The sequence below is a fragment of the Falco punctatus genome (genome assembly GCF_963210335.1).
Source record: "Falco punctatus genome assembly, chromosome: Z".
Taxonomy (NCBI): Eukaryota; Metazoa; Chordata; class Aves; order Falconiformes; family Falconidae; genus Falco; species Falco punctatus.
The window spans coordinates 3,054,206-3,076,253 of NC_137586.1; the positions used below are offsets into that span (position 1 = coordinate 3,054,206).

Here is a 22,048-nt window from a genome sequence, read left to right on the forward strand (position 1 = left end):
TTTTTCCTGTAAGCACAGCAGAAGCCTGGGAGCTAAGATTGTAAAGAAACCACTAAACACCATGGACCTCAGGGGGTGGTGCGAGTGAGGAAGAGTGAGTGAGGCAGCTCTGATTTGGTTTATTATCCCGTCATGAAAGGTACCAGTCAGCTTTGGACATGCAAGACTCAGCTCGTCTGTAATTCCACTGCTTGGCTGTGCTTTTAGTTTATAAAGAAGATGTAAATGGAAACTGCTCTTTGGTGCCTGCTAAATGATTGCGAAGGTTGGTTGTGCATGCTTCCAGCTCTGCGAAGGGATGTGTTAGCGCTGATAATTTTTAGTGCATGAAGCTATAACATGTGGTTTCCACGTGGAACCAAAAGCTTGTGCTCACATCCTTCTCTGGAGGGGAAAGCTTCAGCCCCATGCAGAGCAGCTATTCTGTGGTCTTGTACCATCTTTATTCCGCAAATACGGAGATGTGTTGGTTTTTAATACATTTTATTAATTTCTAAAGTGCCCCCCGGCTATTATTTAGCTGTAATTTGAGTTCCAGAGAATATTGAAAAGGTTAACATATAAAGTATCTATTCACCTAGTCAAGACTCAAGGAATAATTTTATTCTCTTACAACTCACCGATTCTTGCAACCTCAGCCCAACTACTGAAAAAGGAGATAGCAAGGAATGAAGATACCTGATGGGAGGTGACTTATTGCTGATGAAGCTCTGCAGAACGTGGAGCAATTTGGAAGTGGACTACTGACATCTTGGTATGGTCAGCCCCCTTTTTGTGCTCTTGAGCCCAGTTGGTAAAGGGAAGTTATGAGGCACAGGTTGCTGCCCTGGGCTGTAGTCATTGAAGGCTAAGGGGTGTCTCTGCACAGGAAATAGGGAACAGACCCATCAGGTGACTTCCTAATAGTGTGCTGATTCACAATGCTGCGTTGGGAAACGCAGTGTTTTCTGACCATGTGGTAAATTAGGGGTTTATGTGCAAAGTGGTCCATTGTGGCTTAGTGAAGCTGAAAGGCCTTTTGTGTGGTAGATGGCTCACGTCAAGACAGATGGCGGTGGGGGAGCTAAAACAAAGATAGCATTTAAAAGCTGAAGAACACTTCTGAACAGCATCAGCGGGTGCCACACGACATAGGCTGTTACTTGACTTAGGCACAGCCATTGCAGTGAGGCACCTGGGCCGAGGAGCATGTTGTGGCGTAGGGAGTGATGATGACGTTCCTGCTGAGTAATATGCAGGTACTGGGTGGAAAGCGCTGCACATTTCTTAGGGACCATGAGTTCACTCATGTGATCAACAGTCTTGCTACATGTTAGAGATCTTTCTTGAGTTTTTGGTCACTGGAGACACCTTTTTCCCTCCCACACCTGACGATCGGCAGCTTATGACCCAAGTAGTGTCTGACCTCAGTGCCCGTTAGAGCAGTGCTTTGGGGGGGTCACACTGGGGGATCATGTCCCTGTGTCCCAGCTTGAAGAGTCACCAGCCCCAAGGAAGGAGAATATCTTGTTGTGTCTTGGCTCACACTCACCCAGCCGTCCCACTAGACAAGACAGACAGATGAAAGCATACATGAGGCTTAAAAACATAGATGTGGAGTAAAGAAACAAAGATAAAAGAAGATAAAACAAGAAAATAGCTTCTTAATGTTATACTTAATTACAGTGATAGTGCTTAGCTGTCTCAGCACTTTGACTGGCATATGTTGTTCTTTCTCCTGGAAAGAAGCTGGAATCACCCTCTCTTTCCTCTAGTAACTAAGACAGATCCCGCATCTTTGTTTCCTCTGGAAGAGGAGAAGGTCCAGAGGAAAATCTGTGACCCTTCCAGTTAGCAAGCCCAGACTCAAGTACCCCTAGTTGTTTGTTCAGGAAAGCTCCACACCTTGTTCTCTGTGGCTGGGTGGTGGAAAAGTGCATGGACTTGGGAGGAGGGAAGTCCTGTCCTTCTGAAGCTTTCTGTGAACGTTTGCATCTTAGCACATCACTGGCCTCTGGCTGCTTTCTCCCTTTTCAGCTGTCTAAATATGTATCAGTAAAACTCTCTAACTTGAGAAAATCCCGACTTCCCTAGCTGAGTTTGTAACTTATTTTGCCTAGAACTATATGACGAAATCAGTGGGTATTTTTCTGGGGGGGTCTGTGCAATGTAGCCAAGGGAAGGAAACGGGCTGCCAATGGATGTTGCTGTACATGAGGCCAAACCTTCTGTGGGAAAAAGTCAAAGGCCCAGGAAATAATAAGAGCTGAAAATGCTGGCCGTAGGGTTCAGACCCATTAAGTTAAAAATTAACAGACATGTGAAAACCTCAGCCCACATCTGTGGTTCGTAAGTGAAGGTTTACAGTTGAACAAATTACTGCCAAAGTCTATTGACTTGTGGAATTCGCTGGGCTTCTGGTAGGTCTTTTAAAGGCTGCATTTTGCTTTTCAGCACTTCTCCACATTATGTGAGACAAGTAACAACATCAGCGTTCTATGGAAATCCAGTCTTGTCCTCCCTTGACATCTTCATGGCTTGCAAAATATACGGTGCAGCCAGCCAGATAGCTAAGGCATGCACTGTGAGTGTAAACTCCTTTTATTAAAGAGTAATGAGGTTTAAGATGTAAAACAAGTGCTGGTTATGCGGGTAAATAGCAGCGCTGAAATAGAAGTGCCTAGGATTGCCTCCTGATAATTACTGTGTGCATCTGCTTGTGTTTACTTTGCATCCAAAAGCAAGCGAGCGCTTTGTGGCTGTGTGCTAAACAACACGTATTCCCAGGAGATGGTCGCTCAGCTGTCAGGTGGAGATGCTGTGAAAAAAATATGATCTTGTTTATAAGGCCTCATTTAAAGTTTTGCCAGCGGAGTAAATGGAGAATGTCCTCAGAAGTCTTGATGCAGCCATCTCCAAGGGATGTGCCTTTGGGGTGGCTGAACCAAAGACCCCAGTGCCCAAAGAGGCAGTGATGGGGCTGATCTGGGGAGGACCGTGGCACTAGAACTGACTTTTTCCAGATGAGAGGGAGCATTTCACTCTTCCAACTTTTTGGTCGTTAATCTGAAGAGGAACTTTTTTTTGTACGACCTGAATTTCTAGGGAATTCCCAAAAGCATTGCAGTTTGCTGGAATCTGCTCAGCACCCAAAGCCGTTCTCATGTACGTGCCTAGCTGCCTTCATGCTTTGCCTTGCAGCATCATTTACATAAGAGTAAAATTAGCAGCTTGAGTAATTATGAATAAGTCACATTAGACAAAGAAGCCTTTAGGCTGAATGTAGGAAGCCAAAATGTCTGGCATTTGCAAACTTCAACGCACCAAACGGCAGGGAAGGGATCCTTTTTCTCTCTGAAGTTTCCCAGAAATGCCAAGGGGTGTAGGAACCCAAATCCCATTGATGCTTAGCAGGAGGCTGTTGTAGACATGGGGGATGCTCGGCATGACAATAGTCAGGGTGCCCACACTGTGCTCTTTGGTGTGGCTCAGCTCTGTAGACCTCTTCTCTGTAGGGTGACCATGAGCAGTGCCCAGCTGTTAGCACCGCTACACATCTGCATCCCCCAGGGTACTCTGCCGCCAGTGTGACGCTGCGGTGCCGAACATCACCGAGCTGTTCCTGAGAGCAAGGGGCTGGACTCGAGCCCTGCTCATCCCTGCTCGAGGGCTGGGCCAGCAAAGCTGCACCTGATGGAAAAGAGAAGAAGATGGGAGTTTGGGTTGGTGTTTTCCAGATTGAAGGGCATACCAGGCACATCTAATGAGGAGAGCGGGTGCTGCTGAGCTGAGTCCAGGATAACAGCTGTTGCTAGTAAAAATAATGACTGTTTTTACTAGGAAAAAACTACTCACTGACAGCAGAAGAGTTTTCAGTAGAAACTGCAAGGCCTGTCTAAAAAAATCTTAAAAGGACAGTTTGTAAAGAGCTAGTGGTGGTGTCTCTAAGGCCTGATGAAAAAAAAAGAATCTGTTTCAATTGTTGCATGTATTTGCACACTTATTTGCAGAAAAAGCAGTTTGCTTTTGTTTAAAAATATTAAAATACATGTAAAAAACATCAGGCTTATAGACAATTTTTCAAAGGGTGCCACCACCATCCCCCCAGGTGTAATCGTACGTATGCTGTGGTGAACTCCTGTGCTGAAAACCCCCAAGTAATGGAGCTAATCCGTTTGAGTTAAGGACTGGAGGGTCACTTCTGAAATGCAAAACCCAGAGATCACATCAGGACATGCACGCTGGCCTGTACAGAATCATTGTCAGGGGTCCTGGCAGAGCCACGCAGATATGAGCATGCATCTGACCATCAGATTTTAATTGATGCCAAAGATAGTCTCGGTTTTGGTGGGGTTTTTGGGGTTTTTTTCTTCTTCTTTTTTTTTTTTTTTTTTTTTTTTTTTTGTTCCACGCCATAAAAAGAATTAAGTGCTTCTCCCATCATTTATGTATGGAAAAGGTCTGGTTCTGAAATTGTGCACTTCCCACTTGGAAACAGATGACTCTTTTACAGCTTGCTGGTTCTCAGTATTACTCCCCCAAAACGTGTCATGAGATGATACATTTCAAGAGTGTGATTTTTTTTTTTTTCCTGCACCGCAAGACCTATTTGCATTTAATTTTTTTTATTCTGGCCTCTGATCATTTCCTGGTCCCTCAAAGCCTTTACTGTTACCGTTTGGTATCATTCTGATGTATTTTCTCTGCTTCTCTTTTACTTCAGCTGTCATATTTCCTTGGGATTTTGGTCAGCCTGGCCAGCTACAACATGTAGAGGCCAGAATAAAAGCTTTGTTTGGCAGAGGTGTTGAATAGCTTCTCGGTGAGCACGGTTTACTGTACACAAAGACATCAGGGAGGAGAAATTTCCTTCTGTCTTTCTCTTCTTTCTAATTCACCCTCTTCCTTCTTTAGATCTGGTCTCCCAGTGCCTCTGCTTGATGTGAATTTGCTTAGAGATTCGTTTTGCCATCTCTAATCCGGTGATTCGTCCAACCTTTCCTGGGCTTGCTTCGTAACAAAAGGGGGTTTGAAGCTTTTTTTCTGAGTTTTTTTTTAATTGCTGCTAAGAAAGTGAAGGGGGTCACAGTCTTTCATCCCCATTGCTTCATTTTTAAGAGCTAATTTGAACCGATATCACAGGGCAGGGAGTTCCCCAGGTGTGCTTCACGTTGTACAAAATCCCTGCCGAACTGTTTGACTCACTTTATTTTGCTCTTCAATATTCCCACGTGATCACTGTGGATTTTGCTCACCTTAGTACCAGCTTCATAAAGACACCAAAAATCTCATCTTATAATATTTTGGCTTCTTAACAAATAGTCGTTTGTCTGCTTTAACTCCTTTGGTATATTTTACATTGTTTTCCCTGCAAAGATAATTTTAAGAAAAGTTGCAGTATTGCAGATACTGAAAGGTCATGGGAACCTCCTGCTAAGATTAGTCCAACTTTTTCCTATCAATAGCTGTAAGTGGTGTTAGCATTTTAAAAGGAGTACTGTGTGAGCATTAAAAGACATTTTTTTCCCAAGTACATGTTGAAAAGCACTTTTATCCCATGTCTAGGGCTGGGCGCTAACTGGAGCTCTATCACTATGGGCTGATGTTTTCTATTCAGGGGCTCACAGAGAATGCATTGTTCGAAGGAGAGCCGAGCTGCAGAGGTTGGAACAATTTCATAAGCACAAAATTATTGCAAGGTGTCTATGAGGAGCCTTCAGACAGAAGGGAAACCCTACGATGCGGGCTGTTAAGCAAATGAGCTTTACACTGTACAACTCTTAAGAATGGAAAAAATAACAAAAATAAAAGAAAACAACCAAGCTGGCGCTTCCCTTCACTTTGCTCGGTTTATTATTACTAGGAGCCAGCCAGAAAACATCATGTTGTACACAGAGCAAATAGATTGTTCTGGATTTCTCCAAGGATCTACTAAGAAGCAGACACCTTCCAGAATAGAGCATCCCTTCCCAGCGTGGTGGCTGGTAGCAGCTGGCCACGGCAGTGGTGCTGTAAGGACACAGACACATGTTTTTCTAAACACTGAGAGGTGTAACTCTAATTTGAGCCCCCTGCCCAAATGGATTTAATTTCTCAAATGACTGCTTCTTTTTCTTTTTGCAGCATCTGGAGTCTTTACAGAGGGAGGGTTGTAGGCTGGGAGCCATCATCACCATGGGCTGCACCCCTTGTTTTGAGGAGTGGCTGGAGGCCACCTTTTTAGAAACGCCACGGGATATTCTTGGCACAGAGACTCCCTGCTGATCAGCCTGAGCCCTGCCGAGCACCCCTGGCAGATTATTCTGGTTAAGTGCATTTCTACCAATATTGAAGGCTAAAGGTGTTGCTCGACAGCTTTTCTGCTCCCTCTAGGTCTTCGTGGGATTGGCCAGGTTGCGGGCTGCTCTCACGCTTGCTCAGCCCTTAGCCAGAGGAGGAGAAATCAGCTTGGAAGGACACTGACTTCTGCAGGGGAAGGATTAAAACATCAGGCAGCTACTGAAAACTCTTCTGTGCTGTGACGACAAATATCCTGATGCAACTGGAGAAAGACAAAGCTGTCCCCAAGGTAAGATCAGCGCAGGCTAGCACAGCAGGAAGAACAAGATGTCCTTTTGGAGGTTTTTTTTCTCTCTGAAAAGGACAGCCCATGCTTCAGAGAATCCTTCTTGTATCGCTTACAAAGTGGTGTTTCCCACTGGAAGGCTGATTCATGGTGCCAAAGGCTTCTTCAGCAAAGGGAAATTATCCGGTTCCTCCTTGTTTTCCCACTGTTCACAATAACTTTGTGTATTTGGCTGAAGCACACTATTGAGAAAGGTGGAGTCTGGACCTGAAGATACCAAGAAGCGCAGATTTTTTATCCCCCATGATGGTTGCCCCATGTGATTAATCCAACCTTCTGAAAAAAAGGCACTTTATTCTTCATTTGCATTTGTCTGCTTTCAGCTGCTGGGGGTTCATTAGTACCCATTTATATTTTTTCCCAATCCAGGAAATGGAAATCTCATATGCCATGATCAAAACGCCCTTCAACCCTCCTTTTGCTAAACTAGAGCGGAGGGTGCCCTTGAACCCCAAGATGGAGGAAGTCTGCTGTAAGACCTCCCAGCGGGCAAGGGTCCCAGCCTGCAGATGCCCATAGCTCAGTGCAATATCTAAAAATCTCACCAGCTCAGGTGCCGATGTAATAACCTCTTTCCTTAGCTAGATGGACAGCCTGGCACCAACCTGTTAGCTTAGAGGGCATGCACGGCTATCCTGCTTCGACTCTGAGCAGTCCTGGCCGCAGGCAGCTCAGGGGAGTCCCTCATCCCACGCTCCCCAAGCTGCAGGACTGGGGCGGCAGCTGTAGGGGTAGTTTGGGTCTGCCTGTGCCTGTGCATCTTGCCGGGGAGTCCCCCGTGCTTTGGCGCCCGCATGCTCAGGAGGCAGGTATGTCCCAGCCCTCTGCCTCCCAGCCAGAGCTGCAGACCCCCCACCAAGGTGGATGAATAAGCAGCTGCATTTGCTTTCTGTCCTTCCTCCTGGGGCAGAGACCTGAAAATATTTCTACTACCTTAAAGTAATTTGTCTAATCCTTTTTTTTTTTTTTCCTTTGGCATTGCTACCAGCTTTTTCACTATCATTGCAGATGCATCTGCAATGCATCATCAATGCGGTATCATTGCATCTTCACCAGCTGAAACCTTCCAGGACACATTTCCCACCATGCAGATAACAACTACAACTGCAGCTTTCTGTACAGCTCAGTGGAAATGGGATTTGTCTGAGTATGTTTGGCTGGCTGAAGGATCCCTGTCATTCTGTGCAACTGCCCTGCCCTCAACGATAGCTGCCATCCTGCCAATGCTAATATTACCCGCAGATTTTATCAGCAGTGTCATGTAGGCGTATTTCAGGATCATTGATTAAAAAGGTCAATTAGCATTACAGTATTTCCCACCTAAAAAAAATAATAATCAGAGTCAATTCCAAATTTTTGAGATTCCAAAGCTGTGAGTCTTTCTTTAAAAAGAGTGGAGAGATGATGCTGCATGAAGGAAATTGCCACTTGAGTTGGAAATCTTTATGATTTCTGCCCACCCTGATATCTACAGGTATATTCTCTCCCACGGCAGTACCTGTGGGGTAGTTGTAGCTGGGGGTGATGATGTTTTGGTTGTAGTGTTTTCTTTTGTGTAGGAATTATTTTTTTCTTTCTGGGAAAAATATCCAAGCCTCTGTAAGTGCTACTCAGTGGAAGTTCAACAGCCTTGTCGGTTTTGAAAGCATGTCAAAGGGCGAGAACAGACAAACTCACGCCATAACACAAATACAAAAAAACTCTGGGAAATTCAAGGCTGAGTAGATCTGAGGTTCTGCTCGGGGTCCATTCCTACATGGAAACAGACCATCCAAAGCACTGCTACTGCTTCTCTTTGGAAACCCTTCTGCTTTGTCACCTCAAAGCGTGTGTGCAAGGCTTGGGTGCACTCACGGGGGTTGTGCTGTCAGCAGTAATATTGTCCACCCTGGGAGTCCGGTGTTGACAGCGGGATATCTTTTGGCTGAGGCTGATATGAAGTAACAAACCAAAGCAAATATTTTCTTTATATTTACTATACACCCTCAGTGAAACTGCTGTGGGGTGTGTGCTTAAAACTTACAACCTGAATTTCATTCTTAATTAATTTCATGCAAAGAAATTAGGAAAGCACTTACAATATGATGTGCGTGGCAAAAACACAGTCCACAACAGAGTGGATATCAAGTAGTATTCTGCAATGCTGACTTTTTTTTTCCCCTTCACTTTAGGCAGTGGACAGTACACGGATTTTTCTGTCTCGTCAGGAACCACCGATGAAACACCACTGGAACCGATCTGGAGCATTTCTCCGAAGTATTTCTTCAACGGGCACCAACAGGTTAAATAAATTCATTTGTAGTCAACAAAACAACTTATACAGCAGAAGCAATGAGCAATATGGTTTTGGCTTAAGCTTTTATGCAGTTCCTTTTTGAGAATGGTGAGAGGACAAGATCATTCCTGTGGGAAACATAGTGGATGGGATGAGATGAACTAGAACCCTCTTTATATGAGAGGAAGGATACAGAAGTTTATAAGGAGAGATTTTGCTGATGTTCTGCTTGGTTTTCTTTGCTTGCCTAGAGTGGATGAGAGAACTGTGGTAAAATTAAGAGATTTTTCTGGCCATGGTGGCAAATCGACAGCTCTTGATCAAGAGGCTGATGTTATAAATCAATAGTCATACTTCATCGGTTAAAGATGTCATAGGACAGTCTCACTTGAGCATCCTCTCACTGCTTTAGGGATATGTATAGAGAGCAGGGTAGGAAAAAGCCAGCTCCAAGACATAAGCATGACCCAGCTTGTGGAAACAGCAGCCCCCTGGGTTGCTCCTGGTCTTTGCTGGCAGCTCGGGTGTTTTGGGAGCTACAAATCCTGACAAGGCCTGCAACAGTGGTGCAAATCCTGGTTTGGTTGAGGAGCACCTGGCTTGTTGCATTCCTGGTGTGGCTGTGGCCCTTTGGGTTAACAGTGCAACCTTTTGTTTCAGCCTGGCTTTTGCAATCTAAAGGCAGTGTTCCCCAGATACTACAGCTACATTTGCTTTTCATGAGGCTTAAAGGAGCAAATGGGGTCCTTGCAGCTCCCACGTGGCTCTGCAGTGTCGTTTCTGAACGTGCTGTGCTGAACCCAGGGCTTCATTTCAGTCCTGAGGTAGTCCAGCAAATGTCAAGTGGCCATCAATGGCTTTGGCATAGCCAAGGGATGAGAAATAAGCTGGTCCTCACCAAACAAAAAAGTCAGCTAGCAGAGAGTTTGGCTTTTTACTTCTCCCAAATACATCCTGTTATTTCATTCGGTCTAAATATTACATGATTGAATACTTTGAGGACTCCCAGGCTGCACAGGCTGGGTGCGCGTTTGCAAGGTCAGAGCTCTTCTTCAGTGCACCCTCCAGTTGGGTTTGAGCTGGATGGCATCAGGCTTGTGTGGCCAGAGCCCGATCCCTCTTGGGAACCAAACCAAGGGAGCAGGGACCTTTCAGAGACTGACCCCAAAAGCATGTTCCCGAGTCAAAATGAAGCTCTGATGTGGACCAAGGGCCAAGCTCTGATTTACAGATGCAGATCAAACGTGGGTGCTCTGGTTGCCCCCAGGTACTCATCCTCCCCCTCACTCAGGATCCCCATCTCTGCTGCACGGGTGGTTAAGCTCCCACAGAGCAGCTGCCGAACAGCTGCAGGGTACACTTCATGTATGAAAGAAACCCCAAATCTGTGTGAAATTTCCAGTGGTTTAACAGCTGTTGCTTGAGCCAGGCTGTCTGTGTCACATATATGGGGACACCGGAGGGGAAAGAGGCAGGACAGACAGCTGGGAGCAGTAATTTCCCCAGCCGCTTAGTTTTAATCTGCTTTTGCTCATGTCAGAGCCTTTTGAGTGAAAATTTGAGAATAGAGAAGCCTTTGGATTTATTTTCCTCCTTTTTCTCACCCCCTACCCCAGGACTGCAGTGCGTCTAGTGTGAGCCAAGTTCTGTCATGAAGGGATTTATTCCGAGGGAGACTTTTTGGTGCGATTCATTGCAATTTATTTTAAATGTCTGAGCAAGTGAAATGCTCATTCTTGTGAATGGAAAGTAGCAGCACCCAGCAGCGGTCAGTTCAGCTGAATTAGCTATTGGTCTTAGAGAAGGATAACTTGCTTTCTGCAGACAGGTGTCTTCTCTGACTCTGGAGTTACTTTTTTTGGCTGCAGTGCTGGGGGTAGATACCTGTACGTGCTGGATCTTCTGGGAAGGGGAAGGTGTTCTGGAACGATGAGAAACTTTTGAAGGAGGAGTGCCATTAAAAATCAGGAAATTAGTTGTGTACTTTGAAAAACCTATGCAGAGCAATTTGTCAAGGGATCTGGAGGGTGTTTAAAATATCTACATATTTATAGGCTGTGGTGTGACCAACTGACTAACCTTGTTTGCCTGTGGAGAAGGAAGGTTTTATGCACACAACATAGCAGGGAAAAGTCTGGGTCACCAGAAGGGCTTCGTTTACCTCAGTCAACAATAAAATGGGGGATAAAATCTGTGGACTAGCTGGGATTTATTCTGAAAACACCTGGTACAAGCATTTGTTTTTATTGCCCAACATTTTGCACTCTCTCTGCATTTATAAAAATGATCCGTTAATTCTTAATAAAAATCAGTTCTTAATTCTGGTGGTTCTTTTTTTTTTCACTGAGATTGTCTTTATGCCAGGAATCCCTTATTTGTTTTTAAATGTGAGTTCAGGTTAACCGAAAAGAGATGTGATTTTTAGCTGTGGTAAGTACTGCTGTCAGCAGGGGTGATGCTGCAGAGTTAACGTCCACATAGCACACGCTGGTGTCTTCCCAGCACTGCTCAGCTGTATTTTGGCTGGTGTTTCCCTGCTTCATTGCTTGCCTGATGAGACTCCTGCAATGCAGCATCAGTCTCTGTTCAGCTAATAACTACATCAAGGAATTACGTCTGGCTGGAGCAGAGTCCCGCAGTGAGGCTGTGGACAGGTCGCCTCTCTCTTGGTTGCTCAGGTTGAGGTTGTAACTTGAGGTGCAGTTTGAGTGCAAGATCAAAATGGCTTGGGTCTTAGTCTCCCAAAAAACCTCGGCTATGCAGGTTGCCGTTCCCATACCCCAAACCTCCCTGCGTATCTTATGGCTCCACAGGGATGGGACGTCAGGAAGGGAGAGGGATGGAGAGGCAGAGGGGAGACCTTGAGTCCACAAGCGGCACAAACTGGAAATTTCTGTTTGTGGCTGCAAGCTGTGGGGCTCATGCCCAAGGGTGGCTGGAGGGGAGCAGGACAGCTGGAGGCCCCCGAACTGGTGGGAGCTGGGCTGGTCCCTAGCCTCTGTTGGGATGAGGACATGGACACGCGCCCCATGGAAGGGAGAGCAGAAAACAGGGCTGGTCCTGCCAGGTTGGGGCAGAGCTGGGTGGGCACCTGCTTTTCCCTTCCCCAGCTCCTGCAAGGGCTCTAGCACGCCAAAAAAACCTCTCCTTGGCACAAGAGCGTAGAAAAGAAGTACCCCAAGTTGTCCTCTGCTTTCGTGGCATGGTCACCCAAACTGTCCCACTGGGGAGCTCCGGGGGTACAGGACACCCCATCTCTGAGGTGGGTCTCATCCAGAGACACCAGGTGCGATGCCACCAGGGATGGCAGAGGACAAGGCGAGGTGACAGCACAGCGTGCCCACCCCTTCCCTGTGGCTGGGTTATCCCTGCCCTGGCACTGAGGCTGGACGCCACCAGAAAATTCAAAGCAGAAAATGCCAGGGCTGGATGGGTGATGGTTTGGTTTTGTTGTCTTGTTTTAAACAGCCCCTGTGAACAACCGTTGTGTGCGAGGGGTGGGAAGAGGGGGTTGCCATGGCAAAATGGGATTTACTGGCAATGAATAGCTTTCTTTTTCTCCCCTGAAATGAATGGGTTGCTAAGACCTCCCTGCATATGAAGATTGTAGGTGCTACACTCAGTGGAAGAGACAGCGAACAATATCCCCCTCAGCTTTACGTTATCCACAGGCCTCTTAATACAACTCAATGTTATTACACACAAAAAATGTGATCTCAAGTGTAGATTGAGAGAGACAAAATGTTCCCAGTGGGATCTATCCGTGTCTCTTCCCCAGTCCCCTCCAACAACAGGGATTAGCAGCAATGTTTGCACTGACTGGAACTAGGACATAAAGACCATGGTTCATTTCTTCCCATTCAGCTAATTCTTTACATTGCAGACACTACAGGATCCATTTATGGTTTGTTGTGTGGGGTTTTTTTTTCTTTTGTGAAAGTAGGTTGGGGTGGGAGGGGGTGAGGGGGAGAAGTCTGCTGAGGAAACTGTTGGCATCTCCAAAGAAAAGTATCTTTTCAAAGCTTAGCCTGCAGCTCACAGCCCTCCTCTGCCAGGGATGAAAGAAGCCGCGGTCCCCATCTGATGTAGCGGCATTCGCAGGCAAGGCCACCTTTAGATGAAGCCCATGATATATTTGCCAAGATTGGCAACTTCCAGGATATTTCTGTGTGATTTAAGCTGGCAGATTTGGCTTCCCCTATCAAGCTCTGGCGTTGTTTTTCAACAAATGGGGGTGCTTGCTCTCAGCTACCCCTCGTTCCTGATACATACCCACCTCTGTAGCAAACTACAGCACTGACTGTAGATACGTGGGGTTTTTTTCTGGGAGAGCTTTGAGATGCAGAATTTGACCATGTGGGAAGGGTTTGGCCAGTACCCCAGGGGTAAGTATTTTTGCCAGCCATGTGATCCCTAATACACACCAATTGTCAACGTTCATGTTTTTCTCCCATTTGGAAGAAAACTTCTCCAGCAGCCAAAAACACAGTTGTGGGACACGGGATTTGTGCAGATGGGCTGGAAGATGCTTTTGGTTCTGGGCAGCACAGTCACACTGAGACCTCAGCCTGTCAGGGGAAGGGTCAGTGAGGCAATGGCATCTGGAGCATCTTCGTGCAGATGCTGAACTTGCTCCATCCCTCTTCTGGAGCATGGGGATGAGAGAAAAGATGGTTAATATTGCCAAAACGGCTTCTGGCTGACCCAGAAACATGCTTTATCGGCTCCAAAGCCAGGCATCAGTCTTGTCTTAACAGACAAGTCCTGCTGACTCAATGGGTTCAGGGGAGGTTACATGGCAAAAATGGAGGATTATGAGATGAGGCAGGAACTCATCAATCTTTCCGAGGTGGAGGGCAGGCAGGGCTGTGTGTCACAGTCCTTACTAGGACACGGTGACCCATCTCTGCCTCATGGTCTCTCATTCCTCACTGCTGAAGGCAAATATGTGCAGAAACAAGAGCCACTGGGGAGACCGGAGGGCTTCAAAATGTTGCCTGGGGTGGTTTATTTCCTTATTTAGTCACAAACTTCTAACCTCAGAGAAGAAAAAAGAGTGGGGGGACACTTCTTGGCTGAAATTTGGTCATTGCAGTTACAGGTTATAATCGATGTGAGGATTAACCTGGATTTGTACATAGATGAGACAGGAAAAATGACCTAAAATTGCCGTGTGCATCTCAGGTGACCCTAGCTAACACACCCCAGCTGTGTGTGATGATACATCTGCTACCTCTCACCTCTGCTCTTGGCACTGCGAGAGAGAGCAGGTGAATCTGTGCTGTCCTTCGGAGGAGCATCGGCTTGCCAAGGACTTCAGCACATGCTTTGGAGGACGATAGCACATGTGCTCAGAGTGGTGGATGATGCCTGAGTATGTTTTTCTGCAGTGCTGAGAAATACCCTAGGAATGGGCAAGTGCTGATGTGTGTTACATATTCCTGGGCTCCTTCCAGCAAAGGGAAGGCACAAATGGTACTTCGGAGGAGGTCACCTTTGTGCCATCTCAGCTCTTCTTGCAGAGGATGTCTTTTGGTCCAATCTCCCAGGCCATTGAGACCGATAGACAACACATGTTCCCTGTTGGTTTGTAGAGGGAAAAATAATAGGACTGTCACAAGGTCCTACCTGAACTCTGCTCCTCACCTTCACGTGTGCCAAACTGAAGAAGGAGAGGGTACCAATGGAAAGCAGAAGATAGCTGAGGATAAGATTGGAGAAGTTTGGGGGAAGCCGAGAAGGTAAGGTTTCCTGTGGTGGGCCTCATCCAGCACCCTGGTGAGGATTTCCATCCTGGGAAACTACCAAGGACACAATGGGTGGAATTCGGGCCCACATTGTCAGTGCCCGAATGTAGATATGCACTGGTGCCTCCATGTACGGTCAGTGCCTGAGTTCCAACCTGCTGGCAGAGGTCTAACCCCTGTGGCTGAGCTGCTGGAGCACAACCTGTGGTCGCTTTAGTTGGGCAAAGTGCTCTGCAGCCTTCACCACCTGCAACGGCCACACCTCAGATGACTGGTGGGAGCTCAGATGTTTAGCACACAGACAGGCACCTCAGTTCAGGTTGTCTCTCATCTTGGGTTGAATCTTGTTGCTGCTCACACTGACACCTTTTTTGTGCTGCCCGTTATTCACCAAAAACACACGGGACACTTGAGCTGCTCATCCCAGGAACAGTTACAGGGACTGCTCACCAAAGCTGCCCCAGGTTAATATAGTGGCTGTCCTGACGAGTTTTCCTTCCAGGGAGGGATGTGGGTTTGGTAGGTCAAAGGATGCTGGTTTTTGAAGTAAAGGTATATTGTAGATTTTGGAGAACGTGAATGAATGAATACTGACATATTCACCTGATGTTAATTAATAAGGACAGGGAAAACATGCTGTCAGAATCAGTGTCAGAGCTGTGCGTTAGCTCACCTCTCACAATCCTGTGCAGGGTGAATGATTTATATCTTTAAACCTAAAGAATTTGCAAACAGAGTTCTATTTTCTTCCCATGGGATTACCACTGGCTCCATTTGTTATAGCTTTTTTAAAGTCTGAAACAAAGGTGGGTTCAGTTCATTGCCATCAAATGTGAGTGATGCTCCAACTGCAAAAATGCAACATACTTCTAAAATCAGTGTCATCCTGTTTCACCTTCTTCCCAGTCACTTTGTGCAAGCCAAGAGATCAAACCTTTGTGCTTCTCCAAAACAGAAATCGTTCATATATGAATTAATTTAAAGGGAGGTCAGGGTGTATCCACACTTACACAGCTAGTGTGCACAGATTTATGTTTAAAAATCAAGTGGGAAGAAGAGCATACTTTAATATTAAATGTTCTGAACCTTCAAGTGATCTTCAAAGATGCACTGGAGATCAAAAACCTCTTAGATCTGTTGCGAAAAAAAAAGCAGTGAACTTCAGACCGTGTTGTATAAGGGAAAAAGTTAAATATGCAGGACACAAGGTAACTTTTTTACTTATTTCACGTCATCGTGAGATTTTACATGGGGGGCAGAGCTGAAGCATGGCTTTAGGTACTACCTGTTCTGGTTTTTGGCTGGAGGGATGGATTCAAAAATCCATTGTACCCTGTTTTCATTTTTTTATGGAGTTGCTTTTTTTTTTTTAATGAACATCACCTAATAACCACAGGAAGCCAGCTAACAATTAGTTCCAAGCAGATTACTTCAGTTATCAATTAACTTGGAGGAGTTTTTGCTTTCACCTAGAAGCTAAATCTCATCATCATCCAATTTATGCAGTGACGAAGCTGCTGCGAGTGCCTGTAAGCACTTGGAGCCATTAATTATCCATGTATTTCTTCCTGTGAGCAGGGGAAGATTGCTGGAACTCTCTTAACTAACACAAATCTGGATGGTCTCAGCAGCCCATAAATCACTGATGGTTCCCATATCCAGAGCTACACAGCCAAGAAAGTCAATTTTATTTTGGTATAAAGTATATATACCCCTCACCCTTCTGTGCAGCCTGCCTGCCATTGTCCTTCACCACTGAGAACATCTTCAGCATTAGCACCAGGAGATGCAACTCACCTGTAAGGAGAAATTCTGGTGGGTTGTTTCTGACCACATCTGCAAATAATTAACAAAAGTCTGCCAAGTGAGTGAGTGTGTCTCTGTCAGCAGGGGATGTCTAGCTTTAGTTTCAGACATCCACATGCAACCACAAAGCTCAGAAACAAAACCTTGCTGAAGACGTGGCCAGCCAACCCCTGCACACAGGAATGTCACTGAGCTCACCCGGCTCAGAGCCATGTGCTCATCCCAAGTTCAGGTACACAGGTGCAAAATGGGAGGTGAAGATAACCATGTAGTAAAACCAATGCCCAAATTCAACAGCTTTGCCTTGGTTTTTGCACAGGTGGTTTCTCAGGAGGCCTTGGCCACATGGACAAGTGCCCTTGCTGCTGGCAGAGATTGCAGTCACCCCTGCTGCTAATTACCCCATCAGCTGGCAGGGGGATAAGTTAGGTCGACCTCCCCTTTCTGACCTTGCAAGGAGCTGGGCAAGGAGGCTGGAGCAGTACTGGGGTAGCAGGGGGAGGATGAGGGAGCGGTAATGTCCTCACGTAACAGCTCAGAGGGTGGTCCCTTGGCTTTATTTCCAGCTGAGACACTGGCTTCCAAAAAGGGTGTTTTATTTCTATCGATTTTATTCCTGAGAGCTTGCTGTGGCTGGTGGGGGTTGTAATTTTGAAGGGGCAGGGAGGAGGATGCGCTGGCACAGGTGGACGTGCGAGCAGCCGTGGGGATGCCTGCCCACTTAGCTGTGCCAGGCTGTTCTGTTTCCTTTGTGCCAGCGTGCTGCTGGCTATCAGCTTTGTGTAGCTAAGGATGAGGCATCTCTAGCTCTGGTCATCGGGGGCTTTTTTTGCATTTCATCTGTTTCTGACAGACTGTGACTGCGAACTGCAAAATAGAAATATTCCTGTATGTTTCCAGTTTGGGGGGATTTTGGAGTGGTTTACACTGGCAAACCAACTAGGGGACTTTTCTTCTTGGAGCTATTATCCTGCTCTGTTACCAGACTTGTCTGAGAAATGTTTCCTGCCTAAAAGTACAATATAACTGTTGGAATGGTAATGGAGTTGGAAAGTATGTTTGGGAAACATGTTATCATGAATTATTCATTTTTTTGGTGCTTTTTCTTTTTAACCTATTCTATTATAATAGCTCTTTTATTTTGTGCATCTATGTGTTGTTATTCTCAGAGAATACTGTATGTGTGCATATCTTGTACAGAATATGAAAGAAACTGGAAAAGTAAGGGATGGGTTTTAATTTTAAATAGACTTTAGGGGGGAAAATACTTTTCACTAATATAGCATAAGCACTTCTAATCTTCAAGCATATGGTCCATTTGTCAAAGTTTCACTTTATTGTTTAAAATCATGCTTATTGTCAGTCTAAATATATTCAGAATATACAATGGATATACATGTTCAGTTTTGCAGTCCTTAAAATTACGTACAAGTGCTGTTAGAATTAACATCCATTTGAGGCTTAGTTTTAATTGTATTATTGAGATGGAGGATCTATCGAATTCTGCATTTACAAAAGTAGAATGCTCTCCTCACTGGGATAGGGAATGAAGGCAACAAATTCCAGAAGTTTTACAGAATTGAAGAGCTGGGATTTTTGAAGATAAGAAGATGAGATCATTTCCTTGTCCAGGGCCTCAGAAGCGGTGCACGTTACTGCATCTCTTGACATGCAGCGCTCTGCATACAACTAACCCATCCCTGGGTGTTTGGGGAGTTAAGGCACACCCACGCATGAAATCTCTGCGTGTTTTTCCTGTTTTGCAGCCTTTTGTTATTAGATACAAATTCTATTTACAATAAAATAATATTTGATCTGTTCTCTGTTATGAAGCTGAGTTGTGCTGTGCTTGGCTGCTGCAGGAGGACAGTTGGTCATCCCACCTCTCTCCATAGTTGCTGGAGACGGCGAGCTTCAAGAAGCAAGCAGCCCAACTGTGATGGGGTTTTGGTTGTTTCTTTAGGTTATTTTTTTTTATTCTGGGACAAGACTTCTCAAAGTTGCTTGCCTGTGTGTCATATTATGTGTAGCTTTTTGTGTTGAGGTCACCCCTCTTCTGGAAATGCACCTCTGCTGGCAGTAGGTGTGATGCTTCCTATGGCAATAGCTGGAGTGGGATAAACCCCTGCTTCCCACCAGCGTCCTCTCAGACCACAGCATTGACACCAGAAGCTCCACTGTGATTTCTTTGACTGGATATCCCTGTCCTGCCTTTTCGCGCAGGAAGGCAGCGGGAGAGGAGGTAGTGATGAGGGAGAGGCCAGCATGTCTGGGAAGAAGGGGAGCGCAGCAATGAACAGAGCAGTGAGCCAGGAGGGGCTGTCGAGGGATGATCTTCTTATCCTGCCTTCCCTGTGCTTAGACTGGTGCGTTCTTGTTGTTACCTTTTAACCTGGCTGTGCCTTTTATGCACAAGCCTGAGTTGAGGCTGAGCAGTGTTTGGGTAAATGGCTGCTGGAGGTGGGTCAGGTGCCCTCCAGCACGCTGGCCTGATCTGATCACACAAGGATTTCCACGGGGAGGGAGAGGGTTGTGTGACCTGTGAGATGGGTGGGAAAGGAAGGAGGACAGACCCAAACCCCTGTGACTTTATTAGGGTAGAAATGACAAGGTGAGTTCTGCCACAGCTCCTGCCTCTGTGTTTTTTGGGATTCACTATTTCTGGCTACTTCTTTTAGCATTCAGAAAGTCCCCCGTCCCCCCCCCCTTGGGGACTTCTTGGGTTGGGGAGGGGGAAGCTAGCTTCTTTGGGTTTAAGTCACCAGTGTGAAATTGAACTTTTTTACACAAGAATGTTTTCCCTGAGTGTCTTCCTTCATGGGCACGTGGCTGATGTAGACCAAGGGCCAAGGAGAGGAAGGAAGGATGGAGATGGGAGTACTGGGGTGGTTGGGAGCAGGCACAGGAGTGATGCAGTCCCCTCACTGGTGGCTGAGCGCTGACTTCTCGAGGGCACCAGGGAGAGACTTCAGAGCTCCCAGGCCTCCTCCTGGGCTGATTAGTCCAAATTCCCTTGGGATGAAGGTCCTTGAGAAGGTTTTCTCCTGTCTATTAGCAAGACTGTTTGGGGGGAAGTTTGGCTGCAGGGCAGGGTGGCCAACAGCAGCGAAACTAGAAGAATTCTTTGCTGTGAGCAAAACTGGCTGGGTACCAGTATGGTGATGCTCTGAAAAGCAGGGTGATATATTGGGGCATGGTGGGAGACAAAACAGCCAGGAATGAGAAGGTCAGGACAGCCTGTCTTGGAAAATGCAGCTCAGTATGTTTTGGGATTTTGTTCTGGTGGTTTGTTTTAGTGTGGTTTTTTTTTGTTGTTGTTTTTTTAACAGCTTAACTTACCGAGGGTAAAACCACTTGTGATTTCCTGGTTTCATTATTTGGCTCTGTTATTGTATGGCAAGGATGTTTTTTAGGTGCAGAGTCAAGTCTCCAGGCCCTCTTTAGCAGGTTTGGCGCTACCATGCAGGTAGCATGGGCAGCTGGGGGCTCCGTTGGAGGGGGTTGCGCCCCTTTAAAGAGAGAGCAGCTCTGTGTGGCAAAGGAGAAGGCAAAGAAAACTGCTGTGGGGCTCACCTTGTCACAGACTCGAGTAAAATCTGGCTGTGTCTCTGCTTCTGTTGTTGATACCCCTCACTCCGTAGCTGGAGACAGTTGCTGATTTATAATGCTGCGTAAAGACGTGTAATGTTGCCTCTGCTACCTGAGAAGTGTAGACAAAACAGGAAGCAAAGAGGCTTATGAATACACCAAGGATTAAGAAATTGCTAGGTGCTGGCAAGTCTACAGAATGACAGTGCTTTCCCCAGGAGCACTGAGCAGGGAGAGTTAAAGGCGCGTGCACTGGGCCACCTCTCTGGCCGCTTTTCCCAAAGGTGACTCTGCAGGGAGAAATCAATCCCATGTCTTTTCCCCTGCAATCCCAAATTACACCCAGTATTGATACAGCCGTGCAAAACAACTGCTGTTCGCATGTCCTCTCGCTTATGTTTCAGGCTACTGAAATTTCCTAGAACTGGGGGTTGTCTGCCAGCCTGAGTGCACGAGGGAGAATGTGTTGCTCATGATGGACGGACTGTACGAACCCTGAAGGAGCTGAGAGGAGAAGCACGATGTTGTGGTGCATTCTTGGCTTCAAAGTTGGTTTTGCAGCAGTATTTGCTACATCCAGGGTTTAAGAGAAATGTGATCATGGGAAAACAAAGGCAAAAAGTGTTGCTGCACTTGGAGAAGAGCCCCTGCTCCTGGGGCCAGTGCTGCAGAGCTGAAAACACAGGTGGTTAATGAAGTCTTGCAAATAAAGTACTATCTGCCCTGCCCCGTTGTTTCAGTAGGAGTTCCACCGCTGTTTTGGTCTGATGCTGGGTCACGTCCTTAGAGCCATGTGCAAGCGTGTTGGTCTCCTGCTTGCTTCCCCCATCATGTGTCAGACTCTTCCCCAAACACCTTCTCGCGTTGCAATGACCTCACGATGTGTCATAAGTGACCCTCTTCCCTAAACATTTAGAGATAAACTTAGCTTTCATTAGCAAGGAGAACTTCTGCTTTTTATGAGCTCTGTGACTGAACCCTGGAGGTCAGTACTGAGGAGTGGATTTTTGTCATGTTTCCTGGGAAGTCTGTTAATTTATCGTGCAAGATTTCTTTTGCAAAGACAAGAATGTTCACATTGTATAAATCTTTGGGAAGCACTGGTTGCTCTAAGTGCTGATAGAGCCATGTTACACTAGCTTACATCCTGCAGATGGCTGATTTATAGTGGTGGCAAGTTTGGTGGGGTGGTTTTTCCCCTTCTAGATGCAAGGTAATTTCCTGAGCAAGTCTGAGGTTAAGTATGTGTCACATGTATCCTGCAAGAAATAATGTTTAAAGAGATTTCCAAAGTGAGAGAATCAACCTGTATGCAGCTGGTACAAAGTCATGTTTGCAGTGAGCAGGAGCTCTCCCTAAGCTGTGGATGAGATGAAGATGCTGGGGAGGGAGGGTGACTCTCTCCCAGTTCCTGCTGAGCGAAGGACCAGCATCACAGAAACACTTCACCAAAAAAATTATGGACTTAAAGGGACTTAAACAATTATTTTCCTCCTAACAAGAAGCTGCTGCTGTGGAGGTAGAGTTATATGAGCGGCACTGAATGAGAAAAGCTGCTGATGCTTGGTCTGTAAAGGTCTTATGAACAACCAGTGCAGTTCCCTGTAGTAGCATGCAGCTGAATGCACTTGAAAATACTTGTATTTGTCCATTCTGCTGCTCAGCAACAGTAAACGCTGTCTCTTCTTCACTAAAAAATGGGTCATCCATGTTTATATCCATAATAACATGGCCATTTCTGGCACAAATATTTCTTGGAAACTTCATTTGCTTGAACTGCTGCAAGAAGATGAAAAAGATTTGGGGATACACCTGAAGGTTGAGCTGTCCTGCCCTCAAAATGCCAGACCTCACTGGGTGAAGCAACGAGGGCTGTCCCAGGGAGCTGCTGCAGGTGACCCATCTGTTGGGGTTATCCTTGTCGCTTTGCGAGCAGCCTCCAAACTCCAGCCACCACATGGATGTAGGATACAGATGGAGTTTAATAGTTCCACCTTGTGCTCAGGACCTGCCAGGAGCATTTACTCC

General features: G+C 46.1%; 1 protein-coding gene across 1 annotated transcript in view; it reads right to left on the reverse strand.

Annotated features, from left to right (window-relative positions):
- Nucleotides 1-22,048, reverse strand: part of LIPG (lipase G, endothelial type) — an 85,916-nt gene that overhangs the window by 27,392 nt on the left and 36,476 nt on the right. The window contains exon 10 of the mRNA XM_080371623.1: nucleotides 1-22,048. This exon is cut by the window's left edge and continues 27,392 nt beyond it; it is cut by the window's right edge and continues 27,202 nt beyond it. The gene's annotated coding sequence lies outside the window, so the exon portion shown is untranslated.